Below are 25364 nucleotides of genomic sequence, written 5' to 3'. Positions count from 1 at the left end.
TTTGTTTGAAGCTGTTTTGTCAATTTATTTAAAATGAATCTAGTAAAATTCCAAATTACAAAACATGGTACATTTTGCATTTGAATGAATCTTATAATTTTTTGTAGATCTCTAAAACAATCATAACTTAAAATTGCATTATAAAATATGGTATGTACATTAAATTGCATTGATGTATAGAAAGGATAATACCTTTTGCATTGATGTATGAAATCATTTAAAACCACAAAATGTGTACATATAAATTACTTATCTTGCATCCAAACATAATATCAATAGCATCAAATCTTCAATACACCTACATAACAGGCAATATACATATAAATTTATAACTCAGTACAATACCCAATGAGTATCACTTTCACATCAGCACATTCTTAAGAATGTACAACTTAAGAGTGCACAAAACGAAAGGCTAAAAATGTACTTGAACTCTAAGTTCTCAAAGATGAATCCAAGGAGAAGAAATTGTTGGGAAGTTCAATAAAAAAAAGTCTAATGGAATTCCATCCTCAATGATCTATTCATAGTCAACTTTTGAAATTATCCATTTTTAAGTTTGAATTGTTTTTTTATTGAAATTCTATCAACTTTATTCATGTTTCACACACCAAGTGACTATATTGACAACTTATGACATCGGTTTGATAGTATTGAAAGTAAAAATTACTCTCGGTTTTATGGGTTTTATGTGTTTCATATATAAAACCGTTCTCCTCATAGTCTTCAAATAACTTCATCTTTCATTCAAGGACGCATCGTTTCATTTTTGCAGCCAACAGAAAATATTAACACATTTTCAGTCGAACTTTTAAAAAAAATCATCCAAAATTTTAAATTAATTTGATTGAATTAATTTTACATTTATTTTAATGGGCATTGATGACAAACACAAGTTCAAGTGAATGTGTTTTTAGTTCGGTTGAACTACTTTAACCTACAACTATGCAACAGCTCAACTCTCGTCACCTTTCTCCAACTTTACAATGGTTAACTCCATCAAATTTGGTGAATTTACTTTCAAAACCAATACCAACATGTTCATAATTGAATCTACTTTCAATAGATATAAATTTCATGGAATTTCATATAAATTTGCTAATTTTAATTGATTTTCTAATACCCTGTGTGAAAAACATTTTTGAAGGTCATTACGATTAAGTGAAATCAAAATTATGTATCTTCCAAAATACACTGTAAAAAAATATGAAAAATGTATGGTTCATTACATTGGTCCGTCTTCTGTAATGGGTAGTTTTAAGATTTTTAGTTTATAACTAATATGTTGAGAAATTAGACGCTATGCTAAAAATCTTCAAAATATGCAGTTTTTTCATATTGGTTCAACTCAAAAAATTCTAGTAATTATGATGTGCATCAGTTGGTTTTGTAAATATAACGATATCAAAGTAGAGTCTGTCTAGATTGTTGCAACACATCTTTTTTCAAAAACATGAGGTTAACAAAGAATACACTAGTGGTAAAAACCATGTCTTTTTATGAATCCCTTAATTTTTAAAGAAAACACAATCAAATAATTTCTTAGTTGACATATCAAATGTGAATAAAATAATTCCAAAAACTAAGTAATAGAAAGCTAATAAAATTTATGACAAGTTTTCCTTTTAATGTAAAATGAAATTCTAAAAAGAAAATTTCTTTGGCTTGCCAAAAATTGAAGAATTTCTAAATATGATATTTTTTTCTCATAAAAGGGCAAAAAGTGTAACCCAACTTCACATTTTCACCCTGGTATCTTCTTCCTAGAACTTCTCCTCTTTCATCTCATGAATCAACTATTCTGCTTCTGATCTCTATGGTACTTCCTCCTCCTAGGATTGTCTCTGTTGCTCTTCTTCTATCCTCCTCCTCTCTTCTTCTTCTTCTTCTTCTTCTTTCTCTTCAAGCAACTCATCTTGCTAGCTCTTCCTATCTTCTTCTCCACTGCTCTTCCTTTTTATCTCTTGAGCTTAAGGTATCAAATTTCCATTTATTATTGCTCTCGCCTACCGAGGAATATCTAATCATTTTCTTGGGAGCTTGTTTCCTTACTTGAGGTGTTATCACCTCCTCCTCCTCCTCCTCCTCCTCTTTCAAATCATGAGCTGGTGGATCATGGGGTGAACTAGTCTCCGATAGATGATTTGTATTTATGTTTCCATTATACTAGTTCTTTATATTTTCATCTTCTATTGCAGACATAAACGAATACCCAATATTGTGATCGATCCTTTGACAATGTTTCCATATTGTTTGGAATCATATCCGTGGAAATATTTAGTGGTGAAGTGTAGGAAATTCAACTCCTGTATCTATGTTGTCGTAACCTTATGACTCTTTAATTCATAAAATCTTACCCTAAATGGAAATATAGGCCAAGGGATTTTCTACCTCCTGCGAAGAATTGCAGATAATCCCTCGTCCACCTGATTTGCGACTTCTTGCATGACCACTTTTTTAGTCACATTTCACGACATAAGATGAGGGGATATGTGACAATAGAAGCACTTAATGTATGTACCCTCTAGAGCTGCAAACCATCTGTGATATCTCAAAGTGACTCCTTTACCTGATTTGTCATGTAAGGAGGATTGATCTAAGGAATCATGTGAAAGATGACTACAAAGAAGTGTTTAGCTAACTTTTCATATATGCCTCTAAAGCTCAACGCTAATAACACTCGTTATTGAAAGTAGATTGTGATCTTCTCCTGAGAAGTCCAGTTTGAGTTCATTTTCAGAAATGCATATTGTGCGCATATTCGATCTAAGATGCCCGGATCACTCACAAGCATGCTTTTTGCCATCCCACCTAATCCTACAACTAAAATGATAGGATATCTGCCCAATTGAAAACCTTCCAATGGGATACTACTATATTAAGCATGTATATCCAGTTCTCTTGGAAAACCTTAGTGTTCTTAAGCCCATATAACCAACTATACATACCTATAAGGCACTAATAGGCATCTCTGAGAATATTCGTCGGATCTACTGTAGATTGGAAATGGGGGAAATTGGATGGCTCTCGACACCATGTTTTTATTACATCAGTGTGAAAACATGGAGACCCATATTTCTACTGAAGCAACTGATTAATTTTCTTCTATTTGTTAAATAATTGAACAAATTATTTACTCTGTTCTAAGGAAAATATCCAAACCAATACACTATAGCCTTCACTAATTAAGTTATATGTGAAAACAAGAACCGAGCAAGAATAAATGCACAACACATAATGGACACCATTCACTTTGGACGAATGTCCCTGGAAAACCCAATGCGGGAAAATCAGTGCAACAATTGAGTATTTGTATTATTATGTAGTATTTTTCTGAAAGAAATTCTTCGAATACCCAAACTATCAATCCTATACAAATATCTAACTAGGAAAAAAGGTAGTGAGACGATCTCACCTTGTCACTAGAAGGTCAGACATTGATCTACGCTAGAGATGAGCCTATACATAGTACTGCATCACACCCACATAGTCATTGTGTCACTGTTGCTCAGAAAATGTTGCAGCTCCGATCGATCCTCTACTATCTGAAAACTTCGACCCTATGGCCTCGGGTTTTATACCTTAGCTCCAAAACTATATCCTGATTGTTCCTCAGTAGAATTTCAGACTCCCTCTAAAGCTCTACACTGCCACAACGTAGCTCTATGTGGCCCTGCATCAGCCTCTCTAGATATCTTTATGCCCTCTCTTCCTTGTACTCTTTGTATTACGAAAAATTCCTCCAAAAACTATCCCTTCCCCTCACTGCAAGAAAGCACCTCGATCACTTCTCTGAGAACTGTTGTGTTGCTCTCTTCAGAAAATCAATCTTTGATCTATCACTTGATGTTTTTTCAAAATGCCCATCAAGGTCCTTCTTATAACCTTCTAGTTGAGTAATCAATGACCCAAATTAGATTCTAATCAATGGCTTAGATCATATTGACTTGATCTTTGTCTCCTTCTAGAAGATTCACACCTAGTTTCATTAATACCCTTTAATTATTTCAATTTCCTATGTTTAGACTTAGGCACCCATTAAAAATAAGTAATTATCTTAATAAAACTGTCTCCAAGTGGAATTTCCCAAAACCTTCTCTACGTATTCTGGAATACATATGTCCTACCCTCACTATAAATTTTCGAGCTTATATAACATTCGATGCTACAAGAAGTCAACAATTAGTAGTGTCAAGGGTTTCCAATATTTTTTAAAATTCATCATTGGCATATTTAGTGAGCTTGAGAATCTTATAATATGTCGGCATGTCTTCACCAATATAGGTGGAAATTTGGCCGCCACTCTCACTTCATAGAAAAATGTGAGAATCATCCATATCTATAATGATGCATTCAATTACTTCTGCACATGGCATCTTTGAGAATTTTCATGCGATCGTGTGCATCATAGACTTCTTGATCTTGATGTATCCATGTAAATCTTTTAAGTCTGCAAGAATTTGCTCCTGCATGAATATATTATATTTTTTTCTCCAATTGACCTATGTGTCTTTAAGAATGAAGCACTAAGTATCTATGTATATGGGAGCATTATACCTTGTAACTTCCACAGGTTCATCAATGATTGCTTTTGAAAAGCCTTTTTTAAGTCACTTTGTGAAGCGACATGTCTCCAATAGATGATGACATAGTGGCAACAATTGTAGCATGAGCACATGTTTGGGGCAACACTCTAATAGTGATATTTTTAGCTTAAAATAGCTTAACTATGCAACAACACTTTTAAACTACGTTCAAAGAGCCATTATAGATGATAGATCATGAAAAACTATGAACGAAAGCATAAAATGACTTCCATGCAAGAGAAAATACACATGCAAAATAGGAGGGTGCAATTTCAAAGAAAGAAGGGGACATGCATGTTCATTCAGGTCTTATTAGTGTGCTCATGTGCTCAAGAAAGGAAGAAAAATAAACAAGGGAGCATTGTCACACCCTAAAGGGTCAAAGGGATAGGAAAAGAGGCCTTGAGGTCTTTCCCTATCTGCCCATGCACTAAAGGAGACAAAGAGGACACATTGTCACACTCCAAAGGAACTAAGGATGAGGTTAGCAGGGATTTGGGCCTTCACAATGCACCCATGTGCTCAAGGAAAAGGAGGGTGTAATTTCGCATGCCGAATGGTTGAATGATTATACTTTTTTCCTTCGTGATGCACTCATGCGCTCTAGAAGAAAACTTGGTCAAACAAGGTGCAATTTTTGAGGTTGATGTGGCTTCAAGCTCAAGAAGTGCATTCCACATATTGGAAGCTCAAAAATACTTTCAATCAATAGGATTCCATGATAGGATTTGAAAGACGAGGATATGTAAGGCTTTATGGCTATTGTCGCATGCATGGTGGAATATATAAGGTTTCAAGAATTGAAGAGTTTCTTGCATGTAATAGTGGATTAACACTTGTAACATAAATATTCAACATAAACTCCAACAAAAAAACTAAAAAAAAAGTGATCGACAATAAGAAAAGCAAGATTTGATAGTGGAATCATGAAATGTAATATAAATATTTGACCTGCAAACTTAGTTGCAACATTGGTTGATGAAGAGCTTCTTCATTCCACAGTTGTGTTGTCAACTAAGATGAGATGATTATGCAAAGAAATATTAACTAATTTTATTTAACAAATTTAACATGCAAAGCTGATCCATTCATGACTGCCACTTGTCATCTCATTAAAGGGTTAGTTAATAGGAGTTAATTGGGATCCTATTTTCTAGGAGTGCACCCTTATACAACAAGTTGGCTCATGTATGCAGCTGGATAGGGAACATGTCTTCAACAAAAAGGAGTGTTCTTAGGTACGGTGCACGTGCTCAACATGAAGGTGTGCGCTCAGGTAAGGCACACTCCTTTAGCCCTAAGGAGTTTGCTCAACCCAAGTGCATGTCTTTGTTAACTTGAAGTGTTCTTTTTTCTTTTGCGAGTGATTTTCTTTCTTTTTGGCTGTTTTTCATGATTTTTAGTGTATTTCTAGTGTGCACATGATACTAAGGAAAGTTTCTAACTGTAGAAAGATGATTATATCACCTAACCATCGACTAATTAACTCAAGTCTTTTGAATGTTTAAGTCATATTGCTTAATAAACATTAACTTAAGAGGATGTGACGCTAGTAGAAAGCACATAAATAACAAAAGAAAAAAACATGACAACTCAAGTGAGCTTGAAATGACACTTAATCTAGGCTCCAAAATTGACATAGGCAAACATTTTCGAGGGTCATTGTCACAGTGACAACAAGACCATTAATAAATGGTACATTTATTAATGTTGTTGGCCATGGTCAACCATGGCCAACCATGGTTTGATTTATTAATAAACCCAATGGATTAATACTAAAACCCCAAGGGATTAATATTAGAATCCTAAGGTATATAAACCCTAACATAAATATTATAAACCCTAAAATAAACATGGTTGACCATGGTTGATTTTCATATTGATACAATCCTTGTCACAATGCAACATTATACCATGGTTTACCATGATTGATTTTCATATCAGGGCAATCTTTGTTACAATGCGATGTTGAACCATGGTTGACCATCATTGATTTTCATATTGAGACAATATTTGTCACAATGCAACAAAGGAACATGGTTGACCATGATTGATTTTATAAAATATGGTTTACCATGATTGATAGTATAAACCTAAGGGAATACCATGAAACCCAAGGGATTAATATTAAAATCCAAGGTACATTAACCCTAAGATAAATATTATAAAACCTAAAATAAACATTGTTGACCATGGTTGATTTTGATATTGAGGCAATATTTATTGCAATGTGACGTTGGACCATCGTTAGGCATGATTGATTTTATAAAACATGGTTGACCATGGTTGATTTTCATATTGAGAAAATCTTTGTGACAATGCGTCGTTGGACCATGCTCGACCATGGTTGGGCATGATTTATTTTCATATCAAGACAATCATTGTCACAATAAGACATTGGACAACGATTGACCATGGTTGATTTTGATATTGAGAAAATCTTGTCACAATGTGACATTGGATCATGGTTGACCTTGTTTGTCGCAATGCGATGTTCAACCATGGTTATTGAACATTGTTGACCATGATTGACAATGATTGACCATGTTTGATGATGGTTGACAATGGTTGATAATTGTTGATTTTCATATTGATACAATCCTTTTGACAATGTGATGTTGGACCATGGTTGGTCATGATTATAAACCCAATGAATTTATATTAAACCCTAGAACTAACATTATAAGCTTTATGACACTACAACAAAACCAACGATTTGCGCCAGATTTAGCGCCAAATTTTAGTGCATTTTTTTTGTAATTGTGATGAGCAACCTGGCGCTAAATCTGGCTCTATTGTACAATTTTTAAAGTGTCCTTTTTTGCACTTGATTTTGCATCCTTTTTCACGCTAGATTTTGCATCATTTTTTACACCAAACTATGCATCATTTTTTGCGTCAAATTGTGAACCAAGGTTTGCATCTTATTTTATGACAGGTTTTGCTTCTATTTTTGTGTCATTTTTTGCATCTATTTTTCATTCTCTTTTGCTTCCTATTTTGTGTCATTCTTTGCTTCCATTTTTGCACCATCATTTGCATCAAGTTTACACTGTATTTTGAATCCAATTTAACGTCTTTTTATGCATCCATTTTGTGTCAGTTTTTGCATCTAGTCTTACGCCAGGTTTTGTATCTAGTCTTACACTAGTTTTTGCTTCTATTTTTGCACCAGCTTTGGTGCCTATCTTTGCACCATGTGTTGAATTTGATTTAGCACCAAATTTTGCATCCATTTTTGTGCCCATTTTTGCATCTTTTTTTGGACCATTTTTTACATCCACATTTACGTTTGATTTGTTTCCATTTTTCCCATCTCATTTTGCACCATATTTTGCGTCATTTGTTTCATCCAATTTTGCATCATTTTTAACACCATCTCTTGCATCTAATGTTACATCATTTTGAGCATCCAAATTTTCATTTATATTTGCATCTTATGTTGAGTCATGTGTTGTGTCCACCTTTGCATCTTATTTTGTGTCTAATGGTACATTCAATTTAGAGCCGTTTTTTACGTCTACTTTTGTATTTGTTTTTGCACCAAGTTTTGCATCCAATTTTAAGCTATTTTATGCCCCTTTTTGCACCATTTTTTTGTGTCTACTTGTGTCGAATGTTGCACCATTATTTACACCGACTTTTTCATCCAATTTTGCATTTTTTTGGTGTCTAGTTTTGCATCATTTTCACCATCCAAATTTGCATCTTTTTTTGCCTCATTTTGTGTCGACATTCGCATATAATTTTGTGTCTGAGTTCGAGCCTAAATTTGCATGTGATTAGGAATCATTTTTTACATCCAATATGACATCCTTGGTTTCACCTTTTTTCAGCCCCATTTTGCATCTTGTTTTATGTCTTTTCTTACATCTTTTTTTTTTCCTTTTTTGCACCCAAGTTTGCATCCCAAATTTACACCATTATTTGCATCATCATTTGGCATATTAATTTGTAACATTTTTTGCTTCTTTTTAACGCTCAACTTTGCATCTTATTTTACATGTAGTTGTTGTCTTTTTTTGCATCTAATTTGGTGCCCATTTATGTGTCCTTGTTTTTGCCCAATTTGATATCCTTTTGTATGCCATGTTTTGTTCCCTTCTTTGTGTCAACTATTGCACAATTTTTCACTTCTAATTTAAAACACTTTGTATGTCAATTGTTTGCATTTTGTATTAATTCCTAGTTTAACATCCAATTTTACTTTCAATTTTGCATCCATGGTTACATCCGCATTTGACTTCTTATATAGAGTATATTTTTCTTTACATATATGACCCCCTTTATAGATTCATAGTGAAATATATGATAGTTTCTAAATATCATTGAAGCAGATATCACAATTCAAAATCATTTGTAAAGAAATTTATGAGAAATTGACAACATCCATCCAAAAAAATAACAATGTGTCATTAACAATTTTCAAAACATTTATAAAATAGCAACATAATACTAATAAAATCAGTATTATTTTTAATCAAAACAAGTAAAATTCAAATATGATTAACAAATCAAAATATTTCATGAATATCGTTATTCTACGATAAATAAACAACATACATAAATCAAACTCATCGTATGATTACAAAATCAAAATGTCTCATTGATATAGGGTAAATTCACAACACCCATCTAAACATAGCAATGTCATTCTACACAATAATTTCTTCATAAAAAACAATGCATGTGCATGCCTAGCTACCACCACCAAGATCATCCTCATGATCATCTTGACCATCCTCATTACTCTGATCCACATCATCACCAACACCGCAACTATCATCATCATCTCCTCCTTCACCACCATCATCCTCATCCTCATCCTCATCATCTCCTGATATACGTTGAACATAATTTGGATCATCGTCTTGGCAATCATTACCTATAGCATTCTAACAAAAAAAATCAATATTACATGTTAGTATTAATTACATAACACAACGCATGTTTTTGTTATACAATGTTAACCATAAAATGAGGTAAGATATAATATCTAATAGTACTAAAAAATAAAATGAAAATATGGTTTAAAAGTATATTGGAAATCCAACTAAGATTACATACCATAGAGTCCATCCAAACAACAAATTCAACCCATCTCTTTTGCTGCAGCACCTCCTTTTCCAAATGATTTGGAGGTCTTCCATATTTTAGTTCCTATCAATCAGTAAATAGGGAGAAATTAGATAACAATGACTTTCTTCTAGTACAAAATTTATTAAAAAAATATCACATGTTTAATATACTTACAAAGGTTGTTATCAGTGCTTTTAAACCTTTCTGGCCACTACGATGAGTGACTTTTGTCTTGGTTAACCTCGCCTTGGATGCCTTGTCCTTAAACATAAACCAATTCAATTTATTTTCACACAAATACATGTCTAAGATACTTATAAGTATTAATACATTCTAAATAATGTTTAATGAAAAATTCAATACCTCAATGCTCTCATTGTCGGCTTTTCTTTGTGCATCCAACTTCTCATATGGATTTTACAAGTTCTTTCCATACTTTAAAAGGTATGTCAATAGGTCTTTGTTTCAGTCTTTGATCTTGAGGCATTTTTTTAATTTTTCTTGTTTGGTTAAAAATTTTGGTTAAAAAAAACCGAACAAGTAATTCACATCAATGGCATGGGGACTCTATGGATATGTGTAGAAAAATGGCTATAAAGAAAACATCCAAAAAACATATGAGCTCTCCCTTTGATGGTCACTTGGGGCATATGGCTGGAAAGGAACAACTCCATTTTCGAAAATCAAGGACAATCCTTTCTCAAATTCCTTCCTAATATTTGCTCCAAATGTCTTAAAATGAAAAACAAAATTCAAACGTCATCCTTAAACATCTCCCTTAAATATAAAGTTGGACCATAAATTCTTCACTTTTATTGTTATCGGCTCTGGAATGATTTTTCTATATGCAATTATATAATGAAATATGTGTGCACTAATGAAAAAACATTGAGTTTCATTTTTCATAATAAAAAAAAATGAAAAAAGAATCACACGTAACTAGCATCATTTTGGAAATTTTATATTTATTAAAAATCTTTAACATGTTTTCCTCCCATATCTCATAAAAAGGTGTGAAATTTTTTATATACTCTCCAATAAGCACTACAACAAAACCAGCGATTTGGAGGTTTTACACTAAGTTTTTCAACATCGAGCTTACTAGGGCTTGCACCACCGGGGTTATTAGTAAGAATCTCATGAGGTTTGCATAGCCATGATTATTAGAATCAAAATAGTAGGATTTGCACTAAAAAACAGTTCATAGAGCTTTCCTGCTGGGGAGAAAATCACAAGTTCAACTTCTGCAGTGCAGAGCACCGAGAGCTCGTAAGCTTTCTTCATCAATCCACCTACGTTTGGAAAATGTAGCCTGCCTGCTGGCGATGTTCTCAATCCTCTTCCTCTGCATCTTTCCCCTCACTATTCTTGTATGTCCTCTTTCGTTTTTCCCTCCAAACAAACCCTCTCAAATTGAGAAAGCAGAACAACTCACTCGATGAGAATCCGAATCCAATTATCGCTTCTAACAATAACCCAATACGATACCAGAAGTGATTACACAAAACCTCATTGACTCTTCATTTGTTTGGAAAAGAGCCAAGCATATACTTCTGACGAGGGTTTCCATCTCAAGTCTGGCTCGCAGGACGTCGCTTAGTCAATTGCGAGAAAAGTTTTCCACCTGCCTGTCACATACGGTTTGTCACACTATATATTAAAATAAGGTTGATCATACTAACAATAAGGTTGTATAGTTTAAAAGGAGGGCTCTCCTGACTGCATTTGGTTGGTTTATAGAAAAGATTACTGGAATGTGTAATGTGAATGCTCTGCTAACTGTTTTTTAAGCATTTGGAAGTATTAAAACCCCCTAGGATAATTAATGTAAGACCTGTTAATTAATGTGTAAAGATGACTATTGTCCTTGGGCTACCTTAGCTGTTCGTGTTTAGTGATCTGTGGTATTATGACTCCTCAAGTCACTATTAAACCATGAGAACCATGCCCAGGCAGACTAGTGTGACATTGTGGATGAGAACCAAAACTAGACTCCTATAACCTCCTTTTTCATCCTTTAAATTGCAGAATTAACTGACTGTTCTAGTAATCGTTCTTGAGCACCTGAAGATGTGCACCCTAAATAATAAGAAAAATACCCTGTAACATATGAATAGTCCATCCTGTGCATGTAGGATATGCACATGAGGTCCAATAAAATCACTAACCAGAATACCAGGTGTTATTAAAGCCTCTACAGGTTGATATATATGAATGTAACAGTGTGCAGGAGTATGATTCAATTCCATACGAAAATACAAAACATCTGATAGGATTTCCTTATACCTCATAGGCAAACAACCATTGTCCCTTCTATAGATGAGCAGAATAAGTGCTTGGTTCTCTACACTAAATAAAGACAAAGTATAGTACTTATTGCTGACAAAATAGGATTTAAATCGCGGTTCAATTGCTTGACATTCAGCTGGTCACAGAATTGTAGAGTGCATAATCATAAGTGATGTTGCGGGCCTCATTGCTCAAAGTCTAAGGGTCTTGCGAGCCATAATCACAGCCATGTATGGCATATCTTGTGATTATGGCATTTTATGAGGTCAATTCTTGTGAAGACATTTCAGTTTATAATAAATTTTGAACCTCAACAGAGTTTTGGCAAGACTTGGCTGAGCTAGGACATCAACAACACAGCTGATATGAATGACATAGTCTAGCCTCAAGAGGGAGCCTCTTTTGTTTCATCACTCTAACAATCTATGAAGTGGTGGAAAGCATAACAACTTCCCCTTGAATATGACACCTAAACTGAGTACAAATCCTAAATGATGCAGCCCTTGGTGCATGTCTCTCAAAGTATCGATATTTCAAATGTTGAAAGCTCTTGTGCCCATTTGATATGCATTCGATTGCAGTTCCCCTGAAGAAAGAATCTTATAAAGGTGAGGCCATGGCCAATATGTTAGCCATATCCATTGGAGTTGCCATTTCTTGACAACTTTAGTGTGATCAGTCCCACCATGATTCACATGGGCTTCTACTCAACACTGGCTGTTGCTATTGTAAGAGTCTTCAAGCTCATTGAACCCATAGTATTGATAAGTGTATTCTTTGGGTCTCTGGTTTTCAAATTCTGCCTATGTTTTCCTCTCAGTATCATTATTTCAAATGCTGAAAGCTCTAATTCCCATTGCTGTGTATTTGATTGTGGTTTCCCTGAAGAAAGAAGCTTATAAAGGTGAGCCCGAGGCCAATATGTTGGCCATATCCATTGGAGTTACTATTTCAGCTTATGGGGAGGCCAAGATGAATGCATGGGAGGTGATTCTCCAGTTAAGTGCAGTTGCATGTGAGACTACCCAATTGGTTCTCATACAAATTCCACGAACATCAAAAGGGATTAAGTTGAATCCCATCACATCTTTGTTGCTCCTTGTTGCCTTGTTTTTCTCAGCACCCCCTGGGCCTTAGTAGAATACCCATTTCTGATAATCAGGGTCTCTTCCTTTGATTTGGATTACATGACATGTCTGCTTGTGCCTTGGCTCTTAATCTTGCAGTGTTTCTTCTGATAGGAAAGACTTCAGCCTTGACTATGAATGTTGCTGGTCTTGTCAAGGGCTAGCTGCTCATAACATAATCTTTGTCTGTAATAAATGAAAAGGTTACAGTCATAAACTTGAGTGGGTGTGGACTGGCTTTTCTGGCTGTCTGTTACTATAATCATTTGAAACTTCAAGCTCTCAAGTCCAATGACAACCAACCAAAGTACCTCAGCAGTGCAGCTGATGCCAATGATGAACGAGAAGGTTTGATAATGACGAGTGGGAGATTCTCAATCAGAGATTCAGAATCAGTAGAGAAAAATCAAACTCAAGCTTTCGAGAATTTCTCGGGTTGACAGTGTATTATTGCAGGTTTGTTAAGAATTATGGGAGAATAGAAGCACTTGTAACAACATTATTGAAGAAAGATGCATTTTCATGGACTCCAGAAGCAATGAAGTCCTTTGAACATCTTAAAGAGGTAATGTGCCAAGCACTGGCCTTAGCTATGCCAAAATTCACAAAAACCTTTATTTTGGAATGTGATGCCTCAGGAAATGGAATTGGTGCTATTTGCAGTTGGGAACATCTACCTAGGACAATATCAAGCAAGCACCTCTACTCAAATATGAAAAACATATGTTTCTTACACATGCATGTAGCATTTGCCAAAAATTCCATGGCTACCTTACAACATGATGTTGGGTAAAAAGGCCAGTGATACAAGTCATAAATGCAGAAATAGACACTGAAACATAGTAAAATGCTAAAAATTCAAAATAGACTTTCCTCCCTCCCTCACTCTACAATCTTGAGGACAAACCATTGTATATGGGCTCTCAACACCAGTAGGCAGCCACGTATCACATAGATTTGTGAAAAAATTTCCCTCAAACAAGAACAAAACACAAACATTTCCAAAAATCTGCTCTTAAACAGTCAAAAATCCCACAGATTTTGATAAATCTACACAAAATCAACAGTGAAACACATGAATATGGATTTCTGATTAATCTACCCAATCTCTGTGGAAAAACACTCAGAAATCTATCAATTTCTTCTTGAATCACCAAATCAGCAACCACTTCTCCCAGATATACAAATCTCACCAACAATACAAGGAAAAACAGATCCAGTCCACTGCCAAATCATCTGATCGGCCAATAAAACTAAGAAATTTCAATGATTAACTATCTACACAGGCCTCTATTTCAATTTTTTCAAGCTTTGTCTCCAAGGGCTCTGCAACTGCTCCCGCACTTCAAAAAATCGAATCTTGTCTTCCTCGCTTTGTACGAGATACGCAATCGAATAACCCAACAACGTTAGAAGAAATATCATCGGGTTCTGGAGGTTTCCAAGCAGACTCAGCTTTCAGCACCTTAATTAGTGGTTGGGGTAAAAAGTCAAAACCAGTTCCTCCCTCTCCTCAAAATTTGTAAAGAAAGCTGATAATGCTCCTACCACGGAGCTTCCTTCAGAAAAAATTCGAGTCACAACCCTTACCCTATCTGGGTCTGACTTCCTTGTCTTCCTCTTCCTTGCTGGGAGACTGACAGCCCCATCTACATAGGAAACTCTCTTGGAAAGTTTCTAGATAGTTCTGAACTGAAGCATAAACAATATGTTTGTCCTTGTATTTGTGTTGAAGTTGATCTAGAACAAGCTCTTCCAGAGAAAATAATCCTCAAAAATGGAGACTGAATCCATGAGCAGACTCTGGATTATCAACAGATCCATTACAAGTGCAAGCTTTGTCACGAATATGGTCGCTTTGCCAATGATTGCAAGTCCAAAACCTCTGTTGTAAGTCCCTCGGGAGAATGTCATGTCCCTAAGAAAACATGTGCAAGGCATGTCAAAGCTGGATCTTCGTTCAGGAAAGAGGTTGTAACTACCACTCCTTCTAACCCTTTTGACCCTTTCACTACCCTTCCTGACATGGTAACCAAACAACAGAATCTTTTTTCCCTGAAGCAGATGACCCTCCTGCTGATTTAGTTAGTCTTTACACCTCTCCTGTCATATCTTCCTCTCCAATAAAAAAGAAAAACCTTCAGTGGACAACACAGCCCCCTCACCCCATGACCCTGCTAACTCATCTCTCATTGAGAAGACCTCGCTAGTTGAACCTCTTAACAACGAAGGGTCTCCTGTTCCTCATCCTAATAGGAACATCAACGCCTCCTGCAAGTAGAAGAAATCAGACTCCTGGGCTGATGGGGAACATCTTGAGCATGTTGAAAAGGGATTCAAAAAAATGGGAAGAAAACCTCACAAGGAGAAAAGAGATGACGCCACTGCCATTGAGAAAATATTAGGCAAGCAGAAAACATTAGAACAGCAACACAAAAAACCAGCAGAATGCCAGAAAGGAATCAATGAAATACATGGACAAGGAGAAGGAAGCATCTATGTGCACCTCTCAATGAAAATAATTTCTTCGAATATAAGAGGTTTGGGGAACACCATCAAAACCCTGGCAGTAAAGGATATAATAAGGACTGAGAAAGCAGGCATTTTATTCCTTCATGAAACAAAGATGGATGCAAATGAATTTGAAAAAGCCAAGCAAATTTGTTGGGCCAGCAGCAAAGGTGCAATAGTCAGTGCGAGAGGGGACTCAAGAGGCCTTGCCACCCTATGGAACCCATACAAATATCAAGAACTAGAAAAAAAGACAACCAGTTCTGGATTAAAACTGTTTTGAAAGACTGTGACAAACAAAACTGTGGCAGTAAAGAAAATCCATCTGGGTAAAGCCAAAGAAGGTGTTAATGTAACTGCTTTAAGAGAAATCAAATTATTGAAGGAGCTTTCGCATCCAAGTATAATTCAACTAATAGATGCATATCCACACAAACAGAATTTACATATTGTCTTTGAATTCATGGAGAGTGATCTTGAGATTGTTATAAAAGACAAAAACATAGTTCTCTCCCCAGCTGATATAAAATCCTATATGCAAATGACGTTGAAGGGGTTTGTTGTTTGTTATAAAAAATGGGTTTTGCACAGGGATATGAGCAAAAAGTGCAGTATGTTGGAGCATGAGCAACTGGGGAAGTTGGTCTTCATCAACTACAACATTTGGATGCTCACAAAACAATTGCAGGCAAAGGATCTAGATCCAATTTTATTTGATAAGGTTGATCTAGTCTTTCATTGGGTCTTGGAGGATGAATCTCCTACTAATGATTTGAGTTGGCTTGATTGAAAACTCTTGGGATTCTCTAGTGTTTTTTTATCTCAAATAGAAACACCACATACATTTGTATTATAATTGTTGCTTTTGTCTACCGATGTGGTCTCTACCCATAGCTATGGGTAGAGAGTGAATTTGATATTGTCCTAGGTAGATGTTCCCAACTACAAGCTATGGGTAGAGAGTGAATTGGTGCTATTTGCAGGGAACAGGCCAGTCATTCACAGTGAAGAAGATAATGACAAGATTAGTGTATAATGATGGACAGGATGGTGCCATGGTGCCAACCTAAATCTCAAGTAAGGAGACATCTGTTCATCAATTTGTCAAGAAGCATGGCCTACAATTCAATTGCTCTAAGCCTATCACTTCTTCCACCTGTCAAATAAATTGTTTCCTGTTTTTTTAGTTGACTATGGTTCTAATAAATATATTATTGTTTGATGTAAATAGACAAAACAAAACAAAAAATATGGAAAGTTGTGACCCCATTTTCTAACTACAAATTGAAATCGGATTACCATAGTGACCACCTCTGCTTATTGGAATCAAAAAGGGGGTGGGTTAACCCAATACGATACCAGAAGTGATTACACAAAACCTCATTGACTCTTCATTTGTTTGGAAAAGAGCCAAGCATATACTTCTGACGAGGGTTTCCGTCTCAAGTCTGGCTCGCAGGACGTCGCTTAGTCAATTGCGAGAAACGTTTTCCACCTGCCTGTCACATACGGTTTGTCACACTATATATTAAAATAAGGTTGATCATACTAACAATAAGGTTGTATAGTTTAAAAGGAGGGCTCTCCTGACTGCATTTGGTTGGTTTATAGAAAAGATTGCTGGAATGTGTAATGTGAATGCTCTGCTAACTGTTTTTTAAGCATTTGGAAGTATTAAAACCTCCTAGGATAATTAATGTAAGACCTGTTAATTAATGTGTAAAGATGGCTATTGTCCTTGGGCTACCTTAGCTATTCGTGTTTAGTGATCTGTGGTATTATGACTCCTCACGTCACTATTAAACCATGAGAACCATTCCCAGGCAGACTAGTGTGACATTGTGGATGAGAACCAAAACTAGACTCCTATAACCTCCTTTTTCATCCTTTAAATTGCAGAATTTACTGACTGTTCTAGTAATCGTTCTTGAGCACCTGAAGATGTGCACCCTAAATAATAAGAATAATACCCTGTAACATATGAATAGTCCATCCTGTGCATGTAGGATATGCACATGAGGTCCAATAAAATCACTAACCAGAATACCAGGTGTTATTAAAGCCTCTACAGGTTGATATATATGAATGTTACAGTGTGCAGGAGTATGATTCAATTCCATACGAAAATACAAAACATCTGATAGGATTTCCTTATACCTCATAGGCAAACAACCATTGTCCCTTCTATAGATGAGAAAAATAAGTGTTTGGTTCTCTACACTAAATAAAGACAAAGTATAGTACTTATTGCTGACAAAATAGGATTTAAATCGCGGTTCAATTGCTTGACATTCAGCTGGTCACAGAATTGTAGAGTGCATAATCATAAGTGATGTTGCGAGCCTCATTGCTCAAAGTCTAAGGGTCTTGCGAGCCATAATCACAGCCATGTATGGCATATCTTGTGATTATGGCATTTTATGAGGTCAATTATTGTGAAGACATTTCAGTTTATAATAAATTTTGAACCTCAACAGAGTTTTGGCAAGACCTGGCTGAGCTAGGACATCAACAACACAGCTGATATGAATGACATAATCTAGCCTCAAGAGGGAGCCTCTTTTGTTTCATCACTCTAACAATCTATGAAGTGGTGGAAAGCATAACAACTTCCCCTTGAATATGACACCTAAACTGAGTACAAATCCTAAATGATGCAGCCCTTGGTGCATGTCTCTCAAAGTATCGATATTTCAAATGTTGAAAGCTCTTGTGCCCATTTGATATGCATTCGATTGCAGTTCCCCTGAAGAAAGAATCTTATAAAGGTGAGGCCATGGCCAATATGTTAGCCATATCCATTGGAGTTGCCATTGCTTGACAACTTTAGTGTGATCAGTCCCACCATGATTCACATGGGCTTCTACTCAACACTGGCTGTTGCTATTGTAAGAGTCTTCAAGCTCGTTGAACCCATAGTATTGATAAGTGTATTCTTTGGGTCTCTGGTTTTCAAATTCTGCCTATGTTTTCCTCTCAGTATCATTATTTCAAATGCTGATAGCTCTAATTCCCATTGCTGTGTATTTGATTGTGGTTTCCCTGAAGAAAGAAACTTATAATGGTGAGCCCGAGGCCAATATGTTGGCCATATCCATTGGAGTTACTATTTCAGCTTATGGGGAGGCCAAGATGAATGCATGGGAGGTGATTCTCCAGTTAAGTGCAGTTGCATGTGAGACTACCCAATTGGTTCTCATACAAATTCCATGAACATCAAAAGGGATTAAGTTGAATCCCATCACATCTTTGTTGCTCCTTGTTGCCTTGTTTTTCTCAGCACCCCCTGGGCCTTAGTAGAATAACCATTTCTGATAATCAGGGTCTCTTCCTTTGATTTGGATTACATGACATTTCTGCTTGTGCCTTGGCTCTTAATCTTGCAGTGTTTCTTCTGATAGGAAAGACTTCAGCCTTGACTATGAATGTTGCTGGTCTTTTCAAGGACTGGCTGCTCATAACATAATCTTTGTCTATAATAAATGAAAAGGTTACAGTCATAAACTTGAGTGGGTGTGGACTGGCTTTTCTGGCTGTTTGTTACTATAATCATTTGAAACTTCAAGCTCCCAAGTCCAATGACAACCAACCAAAGTACCTCAGCAGTGCAACTGATGCCAATGATGAAGGAGAAGGTTTGATAATGACGAGTGGGAGATTCTCAATCAGAGATTCAGAACCATTAGAGAAAAATCAAACTCAAGCTTCAGGATTAGGTATTTAGATCATTAATATTGTCTTGTGCTAGAGATTACTGTTCTTGGATTGGCTCCTTTATGCCCAGATCTATTTGCAGGGAACAGGCCAGTCATTCACAGTGAAGAAGATAATGACAAGATTAGTGTATAATGATGGACAGGATGGTGCCATGCTAAGTCACATGACACGAGGACACGTAAATAAGAGTATTCAATACGAAACGCAACGAGCCAGAAACAGGACACGGGGGACACGTTTTATATATATTTAATATATATATATATATATATATATATATATATATATATATATATATATATATATATACCGAAATATAGTTTTTTATCCATATTAAATTGCAGGTTGCAGCTTATCTAATCAAATTAAAATATTATTAAAGGGTCCAAGTTTGAGTTTTCTCTTTGGTGCGAGGGACATATTACAGATTTGGAGGCTGCCTTGAAAACAAACAGGCCGTGATACCTCTGCCTGGGTGTGAGAGCTGATATCATCTGCTCTGGGCTAGGTTCTGGTTATTGAGAGGTTGAATCTAGACATATATAAAGTTCTGTTGCAGGGTGCGGGGAGGCTGGTCTGCGACAATACAATTAAATTTGTCCTATAATAGCTTTCTACTCCATGAAAGATAAAAAAAATCCCGATTATAGGTACAATATTTGAAATGGCAATTCAGGTGAGCAAAGACATTCCATATTCAATGGTATATTAAAGTACTTTAAATACTTAATTGAAAGGTCCATTTGTTTAGACGAATTTCAATTTCTCTAATAGACCGTTCTAACTTCTATGTTCCACCCATGCAAGTTACTACTATGTTTTTTTAGATAAGCATGTAAATGTAGTAAATGTTTAAGTTGATGTAGTTTAAACAGATTCAAGGCAAACATTATGTTGTCCATCAGGTTTAGGGAGCTATTTGAAAATGAAATCACAAGTGGATCTAGAATGTGATGTTTAAATCCCTAATTTTGACACTGAAAGTCAAATACACAGATTGTCAAATGTAATGTGCTATTGGTGGTTCCACCAACTAATGTAAGAAGCCACTAGTAATCTTACCAGGACCAGCTTTTCTGTATCGAACAAGCAGTGAATCTGATAGGGTCAAACTCTGTGCACATAAACACGTTATGATTAAATCTCTGCAAAATTTTTAATGTTCTAAAAATTCAGAACAAATTTGTTACATGGAAGTTAGTGATGTTAAGAGTGATAGCATTGTTTGGGACAGACCTTTGATGCAGATATGTCATCCTAATGCTATATTTAAGAACTGCTGTTACTCAATATTGTTATCCTAGCAGTTAAAGATATGCCTTCTTTTGGTTGGTAAATGTGATGCCTTCTAATGTTGGTTTCCATGGGAAAATTTGTATAAAAAATTATGCCTCTTTGTAAAAGCCATTTGTTTCTTTCACCTTTCGACAAAATCTAAGGTGAAAAAATCATGTAATTGCTCAGGATGTAGTCACTATTGTGCATATTATTCATGGCTTGTGAGTTTACGAGCAGCATCAAGATCCTCTCAGATCTTTTAAAGCATCATTGTTAAGACATAACTCTCATATTATAGGAATCTATGTCTCCCTAATGATGTTCGTATTCTAACGTAGTTGTCAGTCACAACCAAATACATGGAGAAACCTTGCTTGAACCAGGAAATGCTGATGGACCCATATGGTGGTTTTATCATGGGAAAATATCAGAACATTAGTATTTCTAGGTGCCTAAAGGACCCAGTAAAGCTAGCAAAATTCACTGGCAGTGGTATGCATGGCAATTTTTGTGGTTCTTTTAGGCACCCATCATCATTACAAATTCATCACCTTTGTAATTCAAACATTCAGGCCTAAGATGCTTGATCCAGGATGGGGATGAATGCATTTGATCAAGAAGGAAATATGCTTCGGTATGGTGCTTATTAGGTTGAGTTTACTTTTGTAGTGGGGCCACATCCATTGCTGTGCAGATGGCTGAGCGTATCCTTAAAAGGGACTGAGTTTAGTGTTTCCTGTGCGCTGTGTGGAACGAATCTCAGTGCTGGAGGTTGCTAACAATTTTGGGCAGCCCGTAACCCTTATCTAGCTGGATGAGTTAGCTGCTACTACTATTCCTGTGCATGTAGAGCCACAGATACACGATTTTCAGTAAAGGAACGATTGCCCTTAAATAACCCGCAAAAATCCATCGCGCGGCCTTTAAATTACACTTTTTGCAGCATACATATTCAACCAGACGAAATACGTTAGGGCTACGTTTTCAACAAACGAAATACACGTTTTCGAAATTCAGGGACACGAAGAAAACCATAGAATACGTATTCAATTTCCAGGACACGTTAAAAAACGTATTCGACACGTATTAGGGCCGTTTTCGTGTCCAATACGTAAAATACGGGACACGGGACCCTTTTGGATGTGTCCTGTGACTTAGGTGCCATGGTGCCAACCTAAATCTCAAGTAAGGAGACATATGTTCATCAATTTGTCAAGAAGCATGGCCTACAATTCAATTGCTCTAAGCCTATCACTTCTTCCACCTGTAAAATAAATTGTTTCCTGTTTGTTTAGTTGACTATGGTTCTAATAAATATACTATTGTTTGATGTAAAAAGACAAAACAAAACAAAAAATATGGAAAGTTGTGACCCCATTTTCTAACTACAAATTGAAATCGGATTACCATAGTGACCACCTCTGCTTATTGGAATCAAAAAGGGGGTGGGTTATGCACAATCCTCCGTATCATTTGCTATTACCAGAGATAATTAAAGCCACCCTAAACTCAAGTCTTAACTATGCTGATAGGGTGTTTGGGGAGGGGGATCCCTTACCAACCCACTATAATCTCCACAAAAGCATCCTAAGAACATATGCAAAATCAACCCTTCAATGAAATGATCCAAGAATATAGGTACTCAAACATTGATTTTATCAAAGAAAAATACAAGACATAAAGAAAAGATCATAACAAGGATTAGAAGAGTCTAAGAACAGTGCTCACTGTCTACAGAGCCAAGACGAATGCAGAAGAGTTCTTCCTTCAGTTCCCCATCTGAGAAATCAGTTGCATGCCAGACCTAAGTTTTATCACTACCTGCGTGCTCCTGAAGTGACATTGGGGAATGAACTGCAACGCAAAAAAAAAAAAAAAACAATATAATCCAGATAGTAAGGATCAACACAAATTCTCAGCATAGAAAGCCTCTTAAAACTTGGACGTAAGATAAGCTATTACAATCTCAGGCGGGAAATTACACAAAAAAAAAAACAAACAAACAAATTTACATACTTAAATGGTTTGCACATATTTTCAATGTCTTGGATTGCCTCATGACCAACCGAACCTTTGTAGTATCCTTGTGCTTAAAAAACTTTATTGTTCCTACACCAAGCTCCTTCCATTGATTCCCATCCTTGTCAAACCTGTACAGCTTCGCCTTCCTGCAGGGTCAAACATATAAAAAAGAATGGGAATATTAATAAACAATGAAACTGCATTAGGATCATTTTAAGAGCCCATGGCATCCATTAGAAGTAACGTCCGCAATATCCCACCATATCAAATGCATTCAAAGATAAATTACCAACGACCTATTAAAAACACAAGAGATATTCCTTAACATTACCGAAAAGGATCCCACAAAAAAGCTCAATAATAACATCAAACATGTAAGAATACAAATCATCAACTATTTAATAACAAAAGAATGCTCATCCCATACATCCCCATAAAGTACAGAAATGATCAACAGCCTGTTCAAAACATCATAGAAAGTCAACGAAAACAGTTGACAGAAGACCAAAACAGACATATGCCTGAATCATACCACCTCACAACATAAAAAGACAAATCATCCTAATGCCAATAACCAAAAGACAGATTATCAAATAGGCCCAATTCAGTATTCAATGGCTAATCCAAAAACCAAAAAATACGAAACCCCGTATGCTTAACAATAACAAATGACCATCACACCCCCCACTAAACCAGAATAACAGAGAAACCATCATAGATTCTTCAAAGACATTGAAAAAAGGATTGCCTGTAGTTCAACAAAATATAAAAAGACTCGTGAAAATACAAAACCCCCAATGATAACAAATAAACCATCAAATGCATCCCCGAAAAAATCTTCATCGGCAGCCTATCAACATAGGAAAACAATTATTACAGACCATAATGAGATCAAAAAATGCTGATCAAAATATCAATGGGACATCAAAACAACAAGAAACTCACAAAATACACAGAAGAAAAAAACCTTAATTACCCGATAAAACAAACCATAGCCCGCTAAATGCATCTACCATAGAGTTTCTTCAGCACCCCGTTGAAATGACAAATCCGATCATCATCAACAGGCGAACAAAACATCGAGAACCCGATAAAAACAGATCTTACTAAAAAGGAGAAAAATTAGAAGTAAATAACTGCCCAAATGCATCTTCCTTATAGTCAAGGTCCCATTTATGTGCACAGGAAAAGGGCCACCGAAGAGGCCATGAAAACAACTTTCAACTGAGAAAACAAAATCATGAAATAGCCATGGATTAAGAAATTTACATGTCAAGAAGGACATCCTCCTCTTCTTCGCCCGTGGTGACAGTAACCTCCTCAAGCTTAACAATGGGTGCAACCTGAGCTCCAGTGTCCTCTTCCTTTCCGACATCATCCTCGTTCTCTCTCGAATCGTCATCTACTGACCGTGTAAGAACAAGATCCTCCTGAGTTCCAGCCATCCCAATACGAGATAGTGCACAGAGGGATGGCTCGAATGAAATCGATGGATCCAAAATATGCCAGAAACTCGCCCAATATCAGACACGAATGCGAAACCTCGAAGATTTTGGACAAAGGATTTAACTGTGCAAAAATGCTTCGAAGGCAAAGGGCAAAGAGGTCGACGGAGAGAAGGCCGGTAACTGTTAAAGATTGAGAGTAAAAGTAGCATCGTTAAAGATAATATAATAAATTATTACAGGGATGGTTGGGGGGTTTCAAAGGGAGAGAAGGCCATGGAATAACCCCTAAATCATCTCCAACATGAGAGGCCTACTTCATTCATGTTGTCATGTTGGGACTAGAGGTTGTTGTGCGTCTTTTGTTTTCGCAATTTTGAACTCTTTCCTCGGTGATATATTATTGTGTTTATTGTAATAATAATGGGATGGGGTTGAGGTGTTTGTAAATGAGATAAATATGGAAAAGTAATTAGAAATATTGGTTTTAAATTATTATAATAAGTATTGTTGTGGTTGATCCATGATAAGTTGTAGGGTAGTTGGTTTGTATGGGGTTTAGTTGTTACGAGGTCTTAAGTTCAAATTTCATGGGGAGGGGTTGAGAATGGAAGTCATTTTGGGGGCATCAAAACTATTCTAAGGGGCATCTTCCACTGAGCTTTACACAATCCTCGATGTTGAGGATGAAAATAATATGAATATGCCAAGCTCACTCTACAGCCTAGTATGGTTACGGCCATGTTTGTCCATCATTCCAAGGGGCATCTTCCACTGAGATTTACACAATCCTCAATGTTGAGGATGAAAATAATATGAATATGCCAAGCTCACTCTACAGCCTAGTATGGTTACAGCGACGTTTGTCCATCATCAAAGTTGAAATTTTGCTAGTGTCGGCCAAAATAAATTTAAAAAAAAAAAAATAAAAAAAAAAAATACAAAACATTTAAATAATGTTTGCTCATAAAAAATAATTTCCAATGAAGAAATTGGATCCCTCTCCGCTCATATTATATCTATATTTAAGATGGGTCTATGCTAGTGGATAACACAAAAATCACAAAGTGAAGAAGAGTTTAATTTCAAGTCAAAGCAAAACTTTGGGACTAGCGCAATTCATCTAACTTCTATTGAAATGCAGTATTTATACGTGTAATGTGATCTATATATATATATATATCTATATATATATATATATATATATATATATATATATATATATATATATATATGGTGTAATTGCTATTATCTTGTTAAATGGTTGTTTAATTAATGTTGGTTATTCGATGGCAAGATGGTTTTGTAAC

General features: G+C 35.9%; 1 pseudogene across 1 annotated transcript; it reads right to left on the bottom strand.

The window, feature by feature from the left end:
• Window positions 1-9168: 9168 nt before the first annotated feature.
• Window positions 9169-24054, bottom strand: LOC149235427 (ran-binding protein 1 homolog c pseudogene; annotated as a pseudogene). Its single transcript, XR_016245874.1, has 6 exons — window positions 23879-24054; window positions 22604-22755; window positions 22316-22441; window positions 9840-9926; window positions 9654-9746; window positions 9169-9481 (listed from the first exon to the last, which is right to left on the bottom strand). The product of XR_016245874.1 is annotated as a ran-binding protein 1 homolog c pseudogene (transcript).
• Between the last annotated feature and the right edge of the window lie 1310 nt (window positions 24055-25364).

Source organism: Pinus tabuliformis, chromosome 8, assembly GCF_031772625.1.
Source record: "Pinus tabuliformis cultivar Carrire ecotype Pingquan chromosome 8, CPIR1, whole genome shotgun sequence".
NCBI classification, from domain to species: domain Eukaryota; kingdom Viridiplantae; phylum Streptophyta; class Pinopsida; order Pinales; family Pinaceae; genus Pinus; species Pinus tabuliformis.
The sequence above is the reverse complement of the archived record's forward strand: the minus strand, read 5'-3'. Positions and strand labels throughout refer to the sequence as shown.